Raw genomic sequence first — 12,665 nt, forward strand, 5'->3', positions numbered from 1 at the left:
GTCAATGTCATTGACGATGTGTTCCCCTGAACAATGAGCACTGAACTAAAACAAACATAAACCCGACAGGTATTGTGCTTTGTCAGCAGATAAAACATTTTGTGCAACAGGAGAGAAGACCTTTGTGGTCTTGGTCCATGAAACAAGTTTTTTTAACCTGGCAATTATAGGACAGCAAGCCTATCAATAACCAAAAGGCCTCTCAAGAACTTGTAAACATACTGTGGGGCAAATACATATTTCGTCAACCACTAATTGTGCAAGTTCTCCCACTTGAAACTATAACATGGGTAAACCTCAACCATGAGAGACAGAATGAGGGGGAAAAAACAGAAAATCACATTGTTTGATTTTTAAACAATTTATTTGCAAATCATGGTGGAAAATAAGTATTTGGTCAATACCAAAAGTTCATCTCAATACTTTGTTATACAATACAGTGTTTTTGCTCACTGTTTTTATCATTTTGACGCCACGGGGTGAGATCGTACCTGGAGCCCCAGATCATCAGTGGTCTTGTATGTCTTCCATTTTCTAATATTTCCTCCCACAGTTGATTTCTTTACACCAAGCGTTTAACCTATTGCAGATTCAGTCTTCCCAGCCTGGTGCAGGTCTACAATTTTGTCTCTGGTGTCCTTCGACAGCTCTTTGGTCTTGGCCATAGTGGAGTTTGGAGTGTGACTGACTGAGGTTGTGGACAGGTGTCTTTTATACCGATAGTTAAAACAGGTGCCATTAATACAGATAACGAGTGGAGCCTCGTTAGACCACGTTAGAAGAAGTTAGACCTCTTTGACAGCCAGAAATCTTGCTTGTTTGTAGGTGACCAAATACTTATTTTCTACTCTAATTTGGAAATAAATTCTTTAAAAATCAAACAATGTGATTTTTACCCCCCACATTCTGTCTCTCATGGTTGAGGTTTACCCATGTTGACAATTACAGGCCTCTCTAATCTTTTCAAGTAGGAGAACTTGCACAATTGGTGGTTGACTAAATACTTATTTGCCCCACTGTATCGCCATATCGGGACATCGTAATTGTGAGCCCTGTATCGCAAATCTTATCGTATCTTGAGCTACCCAGAGGTTCCCGCCCCTAATATTTAGACAGAAGAGAATCTCTCAGTATCAGCGATCTCATCAGAAGCAGGTAGGAAGTAGGCTAGTAGCCATTTCCATGGCAACACTGAATCTCACAAAAGCGGCAGCGGCGGCTTTGCTCCTCCTCCCTTTTCTTGACAGCCTCTCCTCTGCAGGTTAAGATGAGGACAGCCAGCAGAGATGTGGATTTCTGTATCAAATAAGCTCCATTTATTAATTTCAGTTCAGTCTGTAACAAAATTGCACTTTTTCCAGCCTGTCCTAGGGAGGCTTGTGCGTCCTTTCCGTCGAGCTTTGTTCATGGAGTCATATTTGTAAAATAGCAACGAAATTTTAAACATTGTAAAAGCGGTACTTTTTCCAGGAGATTTTGTTCTTTTAGTAAATGTGTTCACAAGCTCAGTTAATGTTGTTTTTTTTTTAAGAAAAAAAAGGGGTGCCATTGACTGGAGTGCTACAGTGTTGCACAAAGGGTTAATAGATCAGACTAAGGCCAGTCGAGGCCTGTTCCAAGTTTTTTTTTTTTTTTTTTGCACATCTGAATTGAGATATTTTGTCAGTATTTTCATTTTTCCAAGTGCCTTTTTATTATAGGTAAAATATAGAACATGTTTAAAAAGAAGAGATTTTATGAAATATCTATATTTTTTTCCTGATTTCATGTTCTGTGGTCGAACATGCAGTAATTTTAGTTGATAAAAGTCTCCAATTGCTACAACATAGCGGCGTTCTCCTGTTTTAGAGGAATTTTATGACGATATTGGTAATAATGTCAACAAAAAGAACTGTTTAATAAAGGTTTGTTTGATATAAAATTGTGGTTTATTGTTGTTCTTTTGTTCAGTACAATATGTGCCCGTACTGTCAATGTTCGTTCCGAAATAGTTGGAAACCATTATTTTTTTTTTATTTTCGGACTAAAACTTTTGAATTTTGCAGATGAAAACATTTTGAGCAAATGTCTACAAAACTAGATGAAGACAAACACATTTTGAAATGAATAAAACAGACTTCATAATGACATTGACGGGTCAGATTCGACCTTCAGTGCGCCATGCCTTAAAGTAGGAGGCCATCCAACATTCTGATTGTTTTTCGCAATCGGTCACAGCGACACATGCAGCGTTTCAATGCCGGATTTATGTTGAAAAAGTATAAAAACATAGAAAACAGGAAGGATTGTCTCAGATGTGATTTCAGATGTGATTTGTTTGAGGATTCAAGGTAATCATTAAGTATATTTTTCGTACCATGCATGCATTTTGTAACATTGTGAGAAAAATCAATGAGGGGATTTAGCTGCCAAAGCATTGGCATTATACTTCGCAATATTTACGTAAAATGAATGCTACTGGCACATTTTTTTTTTTTTTTTTTTTGCTTTTAACCAGAATCGAGACTCTTTTAAATTCATATCTCTGAAGGTTTCAGGGATTAAGGAATTAATTCACAAGAATTTTCACTGGAAAAGCTCTGTTTACATATGGTGACCGCCACATTGACTGACAGACTAGCATCGTGCGTCGACATATTTACGTAAAATAAGTGCTAACTATACGTTGTTTTTTTTTTGCTTTAACCAAGAATCAAGACTGTTTTACGTTCATATCTATAAAGAATTCAGGGATTTAAGCATTTATTCACAAGAATTTTCACCAGAAAAGCTGTTTACATATGGCGGCCGCCTAATTGATGACAGACATGGATCGTACTTCGACATATTTACCTAAAAAAATGCTACCTGCATGTTTTTTTTTCCTTTTAACCAAGAATCAACACTGTTTTACGTCCATATCTATAAAGAATTCAGGGATTTAAGCATTTATTCACAAGAGTTTTCAACAAAAAAAGCTCTGATTCCACTCGGTCAGCTTTCACGGCCACGCCAACAATGCAGGCCCCCTATTAATCGGCCCCCCCACCCCGTCAATATCATTATGAAGTCTATGGACTAAAATATGATTAAGTATTTTCATCCAAAATAAAAGAAAATTAAAAGCTGCCAAAAACAACACTGATAGGAGGCAACTCAAAATCAACAGCAGACATAATCTAAAAAAAAAATGCAGAAATCATGAATGATTTTCAAAATAATTTATTTGTAATTTACTGGGGTTCATAAGGATTTGTGCCACTGAGAATCAGCAATAACTATGACATTCAAAGAGTTGTCCATCTTTAAAAAAGTTTATTTTTACCCCATGAGTAACCACCCAACCACTACCCGTTTGAGCTCATTATTGTCACCTGTGGACCCCACAGTAAGTCATCATCCAACTGCTACCACGGGCATGACCAGAGAGCTTTCGAATCACACCAGAGAAAAATATTGTTGAGCTCCACAAAGCTGGAAAAGGCTATGAGACAATTGGTAAAAACATCTTGGTGAGAATAAATCAACATTTGCAGCAACTTAGAAAATGGAAAAGGCTAAACATGACTGATAATCTACCTCGGACTGGGGCTCCATATAAAATCTCTCCTCGTGGGGCATCACTCATGATGAGAAAAGTGAGGGCTCAGCCTAGAACTACATGGCAGGAGCTGGTCAATGACCTGAAGAGAGCTAGATGCACAGTTTCAAAGGCTACTGTCAGTATAATGGTTTAAAATCATGCATTGCTCAGAAGGTTCCCCTGTTGAAGCCAGTACATGTGACGGCCCGTCTGAAGTTTGCCAGGTACCATCTGAATGATGCAGAGGGGTCATGGGAGAAAGTTATGTGGTCAGATGAGACCTTAGTAGAACTTTTTGGTGCAAACTTTATTCATTGTTTGTAGAGGAAAAAGAAGGATGAGTACAATCCCCGAGAACACCATCCCCACTGTGAAGTATGGGGGTGGAAACCTCATTTTTTGGGGCTGCTTTTCGGCAAAGGGGACAGGACGACTGTACTGTATAAGCAGAAAATGAATGGTGAAATTTATCATCAGATTTTGAGTCACAACCTACTTTCCTCAGTCAGAGACATGAAGATGAGTCACGGCTGGAAGATCCAACATGACAATGATCCGAAGCACACAGCCAAGCTATCCAAGGAGTGGTTGCATAAAAAGCATATCAATGTTCTGGAGTGGCCTAGCCAGTCTCCAGACCTCAGTCATATAGAAAATCTTTGGATGGAGCTGAAACATCGTGTTTCTCAGCGACAGCCCCGAAACCTGACAGATCTAGAGAAGATTTGTGTAGAGCAGGGGTCCCCAAACTACGGCCCGCGGGCCGGATACGGCCCGCAGCCACATTTGGTCCGGCCCCCTGAACAAAAAAAAAAAAAAAAAAAATTTGTAAAAAAAAAAAAAAAAAAATTTGTAAAAAAAAAAAAATTTTTTTTTTTTTTTTTTTTTTTTCCAATAGAGTTATTTATGTCCTGGCTTTTTTCTGTGAAGAACTGAGCAATGGTTATTTGGTTATTATCTATTTAATTAATACAGTATTATTACATTATATTACATTACATGATATTATATTATATTATATTATATTCAGGGGTGCACATAAGTGGTCCGCACATGCGTACTGGACGTAGACAAACGCGCTGGCCCTCAACGGCTTCCATACGCTTTTGCGTACCGATGGCTGACCACTATTTGCGGCGGACACGAGAAAATAACTTCTCAAAATGTCGATGAGGCAGGCCACACTGAGTAATTACTTCCGTGTTCCCCCACCCCCATCAAAAGACAGACAGATGACAGAGACGTCACCGGAGCTACCGAAAAAAAGGACTTTTAAGTGGCTACAGGAGGTACCATGGCTAGAAGCGAATGATGCTCGCACGGAAATGCGGTACAAAATGTGCCGTGTGAATCCCAATGTCGCCGATTAGAGCAACGCATTTTATGTAGGGTCAAAGAATTTCAGCCATCCAAACTTTGAAAAGCACGAAAAAAACAGAGAGCATGTGGCAATTAAGCAAACTATCGATGTCAAACAGGACCCCACTCGCCCTATGGACATGTGGCGGAATAGGGCGGAATAAAGGTAATGAACAGCGACATGCACTGACAAACGTGTTTTTGCTCACATTTTACAAAGCTAAACATACACGTTCAATGAGGTCTTATGAGGAGGACATCCCACTTTTAAAAAGGCTTGGAGTTAATGTGGGAGCCGCATAATGCCCTTTATTTTGAATTGGTGCTTTTATGTTTATTTCTTTACATTTCACTTCAAAGTAATGGCAATTTTGTTGTGCCAGTTGATGTTAATCAAGCATTAACTGTTAATATAATTAATCAAAGTTAATTGGCTCTAAGTAAAGCTTGTCATAAATTTATCGCATCAGGTGGGTCGGCTCTCAAGCTCAATGAGGACCAAGTCACATCTCCAGGTCCTCCTCTGAGAACCTGGGCAAAAAAATTATGTGCACCCCTGATTATATTATATTGTATTATATTAAGGGCTGTCAAAGTTATCGCGTTAACGGGCGGTAATTAATTTTTTTCATTAATCACGTTAAAATATTTGACGCAATTAACGCATATGCCCCGCTCAAACAGATTAAAATGACAGCAGTGTCATGTCCACTTGTTACTTGTGTTTTTTGTCTCCCTCTGCTGGCGCTTGGGTGCGACTGATTTTATGCACCATGAGCATTGTGTAATTCTTGACATCAACAATGGTGAGCTACGAGTTAATTTTTTTGATTGAAAATTTTACCAATTTTATTAAAACGAAAACATTAAGAGGGGTTTTAACATAAAATTTCTATAATTTGTACTAAAATCTATCTTTTAAGAACTACAAGTCGTTCTATCCAGGGATTGCTTTGACAGAATATTAATGTTAATGCCATCTTGTTGATTTATTGTTATAATAAACAAATACAGTACTTATGTACAGTATGTTGAATGTATATATCCGTCTTGTGTCTTATCTTTCCATTCCAACAATAATTTACAGAAAAATAAGGCATATTTTAGTGATGTTTGAATTGCGATTAATTACGATTAATTTTTAAGCTGTGATTAACTCGCTTAAAAATTTTAATCGTTTGACAGCCCTAATTATATTATATTATACTATATTATATTATATCATTTTTATTTTATTTACTTTGGTTCCATGAAGAATCCAGAAAGGGTTATTTGATTGTGGCTTTCTGAAAAACAATACATTTTTACATTTAGGCACTCCTGCAATCGTCACACTTTTTCTGTTACAAACTGACCCCGGCCCCTCATCAGAGAAGAGAAGGGTTATGTGGCCCTCACAGGAAAAAGTTTGGGGACCCCTGGTGTAGAGGAATGGACCACAATTGTGTGCCGCGGCACACCAGTTAAAAAAGCTTGCATTAGAAAACCCTATTGGAGGTGGGGGAGGGGCTCGAACCAGCTAAACCGCTTTGGTAAACATTAGACAACCTCTGCACAAAAGAAACAAAACCATTGCCCCGTGTGAGGCTCGAACTCACGACCTTCAGATTATGAGACTGACGCGCTGCCTACTGCGCCAACGAGGCTGTGCGACATCTCCTCGCAGTGCGGTGTCAAGTATCTGTACTGACGCCGCTGCTGTGTAGCAAAAAAAGCCGGTCAACATACACCTTGCAGCATTCCACTCGGTTCATTTTGCTCAACGTATGCTTGACTTAACCGTCACCAAAACATTTCAATGTAAACCTCACAGAGCTTATTTGTGTGCACTCTACCCCTGTCAATCGCTTAGCTTATAGACTCCTCCACCCCCGTCCCACTCTTTCCCTGGTCAGCGGGCCCCCCGCATGGTGTCAACCGGAAATGCATCTGGCTGACGATGGTACCAACATATTAGTAGTTGTTTTTTAATACCATTTGAGGCTAAGCTTTGGCATTTTATTTTTAAAGGGAACCACAGTTAAACTTCTTACAATATAAATGTTAGTAGGGCTGCAGCTATCGATTATTTTGGTAGTCGATTAAAAGGATAATTATACCCATGAACTAAATTTATGACTGCTTAAAAAAAAACATTAGCTCAAACAAAAGCTTATGTTGGTCTTAACAGGGAGCAGCTGGATTCAGCCATGTGAAATGAGGTATGACATATTCACTTTTGCCATTAGAGGGAAGTGTATTCACCCAAATCAGTAGAACTGAATGTAAACTTTCAAAATATAATTATAAATAATTATACATAATTAATTTGGTTATATAATTATTGATTTAAAGTGCGTACGAAAGGAGAAAAAAAGTCTTAAATAGGATTATTATGTGAATTAGAATCATATTTTGAGACGATTCGACTATATACAACAATTTAGCAAAGCGCAGATGATGAGAAATGTGTCTTTTAATTTGCCGGTTAGCCACGCCTACCATTATAGGGCTCTAGCGTCCCCAACAGGTGGATGACGTCAGCGGAGTCACGATTTCATCTGATTTAGTATGCAGCCCATTGAGGGGGAATTATTCACAACGAGGAAAACGCGACAAAGAGCCGCAAAATGTCATCGTTTCAGTCTCTCTACTCCAATATTTTTACAGGATATTCTTTTTATCCAAGTATTTTTCCCCAATGGCTAAATAAATGGCTTGAGAAGGACCAGTCAGCCCGTCGAGGGGGAACTATTCACAACGAGGAAAACGCGACGAAGAGAGCTGCAAAATGTCATTGTTTCTGTCTCTTTACTTCAATATTTTTACAGGATATTCTTTTTATCCAAGTATTTTCCCTAATTGCTAAATAAATGGCATGGTCATGACAAATTATAGTCTTGTGCTAAATGGAATATGAAATAATAAAAATGCATTTATTCAAGACGACATGGCAAAATTACTCCATGATGGTCAAAACTGTCAACGTCACCTTTTCTGTCGCACCTCCCGAACGATATTTTATGCCACCTAAATCGGGCTTATGTCATTTTCCTTCCCCCGCTTCAGAGAATATAAACAACCCAAGAGGCGTGACAGCTAGCCGACATGCTAACCCGGACAGAGTGATGTTTCAAAGTCTTCGAAGCGGGAAATCACACAAAGCTAGCCCGGATCATTTCACATGACGACTGAGTTGTCGATTGGATTCGCCGATCGGCAAACCGTCCGGCGGAGAGCAATTTACAGCTCGTTTCCCTGCTACTACGGACAGGAGAGCTCGCCGGGGAAGCAGCTGGACAATGACCGCTGAACAAACTGGCCGACGTCGGAGGGGCGTAAAGCTGCCAAATGGTCAACACAAATATGGCAAAATAATGCCTTACTACACGCGAAGTCGTAAACAGCCAGAGAGTCATAGGCGAGCGGCAGCAGTAGTTGTGCAGCTAATGTATGTGTATGAGAGCTTTTTACGTGCCCATCCATGATCAAACGTAAGTAGTCCTTTATTTAAAGCAAGTTTGTAGTGTTTACTTTGTAATCGCTGTATTCGCGGCTATTTTTAACTCAAAGTTGCAATTTCTGATCGGTCGGAAAATTTGACAGAGCGCCGGGCACATGAAGTGGTGGGAAAAAGCCGAGTATAGTGCTCTCCCGGCGGGGGGAGATGTGCGACAAGCCACCGGTCGTCGGCCGAGGGGGCAAGGAGCGTGTCAGCCACAAAATGCAAGCCACCAACACATTAAAATGATCCCAGTATTTGACATAATACAAAACACGATGTTTACTCCCCGGTAAAGACTATTCAGGGGTGCTGGAGAGGAGGGTTCGTCAGGAAGTCGAATCTCGGATTCAGTGTGGTTTTCGTCCCGGCCGTGGAACAGTGGACCAGCTCTACACCCTCGGCAGGGTCCTCGAGGGTGCATGGGAGTTCGCCCAACCAGTCTACATGTGTTTTGTGGATTTGGAGAAGGCGTTCGACCGTGTGCCTAGGGGAGTCCTGTGGAGGGTGCTCCGGGAGTATGGGGTACCAAGCCCCTTGGTAAGGGCTGTTCGGTCCCTGTACGACCGGTGTCAAAGTCTGGTCCGCATTGCCGTCAGTAAGTCAAATTCGTTCCCAGCGAGGATTGGACTCCGCCAAGGCTGCCCTTTGTCACAGATTCTGTGCATAATTTTTATGGACAGAATTTCTAGGTGCAGCCAAGGCGTTGAAGGTGTCCGGTTTGGTGGCCTCAGCATTGCATCTCTGCTTTTTGCAGATGATGTGGTGCTGTTGGCTTCATCAAGCCATGACCTCCAACTCTCACTGGGGCGGTTCGCAGCCGAGTGTGAAGCGGTTGGGATGAAGATCAGCACCTCCAAATCCGAGACCATGGTCCTTAGGTGGCATGGGTGGCATGCCCTCTCCGGGTCGGGGATAAGATCCTGCCCCAAGTGAAGGAGTTCAAGTATCTTGGGGTCTTGTTCACGAGTGAGGGTAGGAGGGAGCGGGAGATCGACAGGCGGATCGGTGCAGCGTCTGCAGTGATGCGAACACTGCACCGGTCCGTTGTGGTGAAGAAGTAGCTGAGCCAAAAGGCGAAGCTCTCGATTTAACGGTCGATCTACGTTCCAACCCTCACCTATGGACACGAGCTGTGGGTCGTGACCGAAAGAACAAGATCCAGGATATAAGCGGCCGAAATGAGTTTCCTCTGCAGGGTGTCCGGGCGCTCCCTTAGAGATAGGGTGAGAAGCCCGGTCATCTGGGAGGGGCTTGGTGTCGAGCCGCTACTCCTCCGCGTTGAGAGGAGCCAGTTGAGGTGGCTCGGATGCCTCCTGGACGCCTCCCTGGAGAGGTGTTCCGGGCATGTCCCACCGGCGGGAGGCCCCGGGGTTGACCCAGGACACGCCGGAGAGACTATGTCGCTCGGCTGGCCTGGGAACGCCTTGGAATCCCGCCGGAGGAGCTGGCTGAAGTGGCTGGGGAGAGGGAAGTCTGGGCTTCCCTGCCAAAGCTGCTGCCCCCGCGACCCGACCTCGGATTAAGTGGAAGATAATGGATGGACGATGTTCACTCACGTCCTGGTAAGTCCAACGGTCCCACAGTAGTAGGGCTTGTTTTGGCCAATATCCACCGGTGAATGGGAACCTTTTGAAAACCCCAAAAAGGCGCAAACGCCTCTCCCTCGTACAGCAAATATTTTCTGCAGCCGTTTGGCTGGCGTGATGCGAAAAATAAACGTATTAATCCGCAAAATCAGCTGAATCCTTAGTCCTTCTCATACAACAGTACGGCTGTATAGTGAAGAGGACTCCTTCCTCCGTACATGTCACAGCGCCCTCTTTCTCAACTCGAGACTGTGTCCGGAAGTCACTCATTTCCACGGCGAGGCATTCAAAAAACTAAATAAATATAGCGATCGCTTCCACACACATCCAAGGGGTCCATTTCATTCAGGAGCATATTCTGGCAACTTCACAGTGAAAATGCTCGCATTTATTTTATTTATTTATTTTTAAATAAAACAATAAATTATTTAGGAGGTCTAGTGTCGCCACTGAGTGGAACAATGCACTCTCACCACTAGAGATGCATAGCGTCCACCCTGTTTGAAGGACTGTGAAGCTGCCCATATGAATGAAAAGCAAGTTGCATCTTAACTAGATGTGCGCGATAATTATCGGTCCGATAATAGGAATTATGATGTCATCCCAATAACTCCAATAACATTGCATATTATCGGGCCCATTAATAATGTTTTTGCCGCGGTGTCTGATTGGGATGTGAGGGTTTGTTTCCACTCCTGTTTTGCCAGTATGCAAAATTTTGTTAGTGTTCTAGAGGCTGTATTTTTCCTTCAATGAGTTATAAACCTTACTATGGCAATCAGCAAATGTTTACATTTTACAGTGTTGTGTTTACAAGTTCTTGAGAGGCCTTTTGGTTATTGATAGGCTTGCTGTTCTATCATTGCTAGGTTAAGAAAGTTGTTTCAACGACCAAGACGACAAAAGTCTCCTCTCCTGTGGCACCAAATGTTTTATCTGCTGACAAAGCACAATACATGTTGGGTCTGTTTTAGATCAGTGCTCATTGTTCAGGGCAACACATCTTCAATGATATTGACTGATTGATTGTGATTGACTCAAATTATATTTATTCGAAAAAATATAATATGGGCACTTTTTTGAAGTCATAAAATTGTTCTTGTCTTTGTTTTGTTCATTATAATAATGTTCATGTCATCATAAAAATTGTGGTTTGGTCAAAGGCAAATCCATGCTGAATCAACTACTAGTATTTTTGACCTACGGGTGTTCAAAAACTCAGGTAAATATACATTGGAAAATTATATATCTATTATCGGTTATCGTATCGGTATCGGCCTTGAGGAGCAGGAAGCTATCGATATCGGTGTCAAAAAATGGATATCGTGCACCCCTAATCGTAACCAGTGATAAAAAGCTAATTTTGAAGAAAATTTGAGCGCGTCATAGCAAATATTTAGTCAATGACATGTACACATTGTTGGAATTTGACCTTTTCGCCAGATTGACGGAATCACGCCAGCCGAACCGCCGGAACTGCACTAGCACAATTCCAACGACCCAGGCTGGTATAAGCCAACAACTCGGCCAAAAGGCCAAACTAGCCCATTCACCTTAGTATTAACTAGGGGTGTAACGGTACACAAAAATCTCGGTTCGGTACGTACCTCGGTTTTGAGGTCACGGTTCGGTTCATTTTCCGTACAGTAAAAAAAAAAACAAAATGCAAAATATAAATGTGCTAGTTGTTTATTACACACTTTTGTGCTTTCAACAATCGGAACATTAGCCTATACAAAGCTTGAATTCTGCTCAAAAAGTAGCGGGTATTTAAAGATAATCCAACAACAATTTGCCTTTCAGACCCCGCGTATTGGTCAGCTTTCTTTCTGAAAGAAAGAAGAAAAAAGAAGTCCTGTACTAAAGAGAAAAGCAATCCCAATGACAAAGATTTTAACATATTACAAATGAAATACCTCAATGGAACATTTTTTTTTTTTTTCTTATGAACAGTTTTCAAAAGCTTTATTGGTAGATTTTCTCAAGTTAAAGCGCCACACAGAAATTAATCAATTTAATTGTGTAAGCAGGATGTGTGTATTATTCTTATTATTTAATTACAGGTGTTTTAGCTCATTTTAATTTAATTATGTGTTTATATTTTACAAATGTGATGTAGTATTCATTTATATTGTATATTTTATGTTGTATAACTTCAGTTCCTACAGTGGGGAGAACAAGTATTGGATACACTGCCAATGGGAATACCCATTGACGGTGTATCCAATACTTGTTCTCCCCACTGTATGTGAATATTAGTTCCTCCTTGTTTTGTTGTGGTAGGAGGGCTTTGTATTGAACACGGGGCCGTGTTGGTTATTATTATAGCAGAGAAGAAAACTGTAAATCAACAAAGACAACTGTGCCCCGATCTACCACTCAAGAGATCTGATGGACTCAAAAAGTAGGTTACAATTGCATATTAGTTTGAAAATTGACCGGATCCACAGTATTATTACACGAGTGACTTCCTGCCCAATCCTAGCTCGTAGTATTGACGCAGGAGGGCCGCGTCTCGTGTCAAATAATAAACGCCCGTTCTTTTCGCGTGCGTCGCGTTGAGCCGCTTCTGGGACGCATCTAACACACGGCTGCACTGCGACTGGTGTGCATTGGCTGATTGACTCTAACGCCCGCGTTGCACTGCGTTCTCGTGGCGGCCACGTTGTCGCGC

General features: G+C 41.3%; 1 non-coding gene across 1 annotated transcript; it reads right to left on the reverse strand.

Annotated features, from left to right (window-relative positions):
• Nucleotides 1-6,494: 6,494 nt before the first annotated feature.
• trnam-cau (transfer RNA methionine (anticodon CAU)) lies at nt 6,495-6,567 on the reverse strand. Its single transcript has one exon. It is a non-coding gene; the product is annotated as a tRNA-Met (tRNA).
• Nucleotides 6,568-12,665: the final 6,098 nt, after the last annotated feature.

This window comes from Corythoichthys intestinalis, chromosome 16 (genome assembly GCF_030265065.1).
Source record: "Corythoichthys intestinalis isolate RoL2023-P3 chromosome 16, ASM3026506v1, whole genome shotgun sequence".
NCBI classification, from domain to species: domain Eukaryota; kingdom Metazoa; phylum Chordata; class Actinopteri; order Syngnathiformes; family Syngnathidae; genus Corythoichthys; species Corythoichthys intestinalis.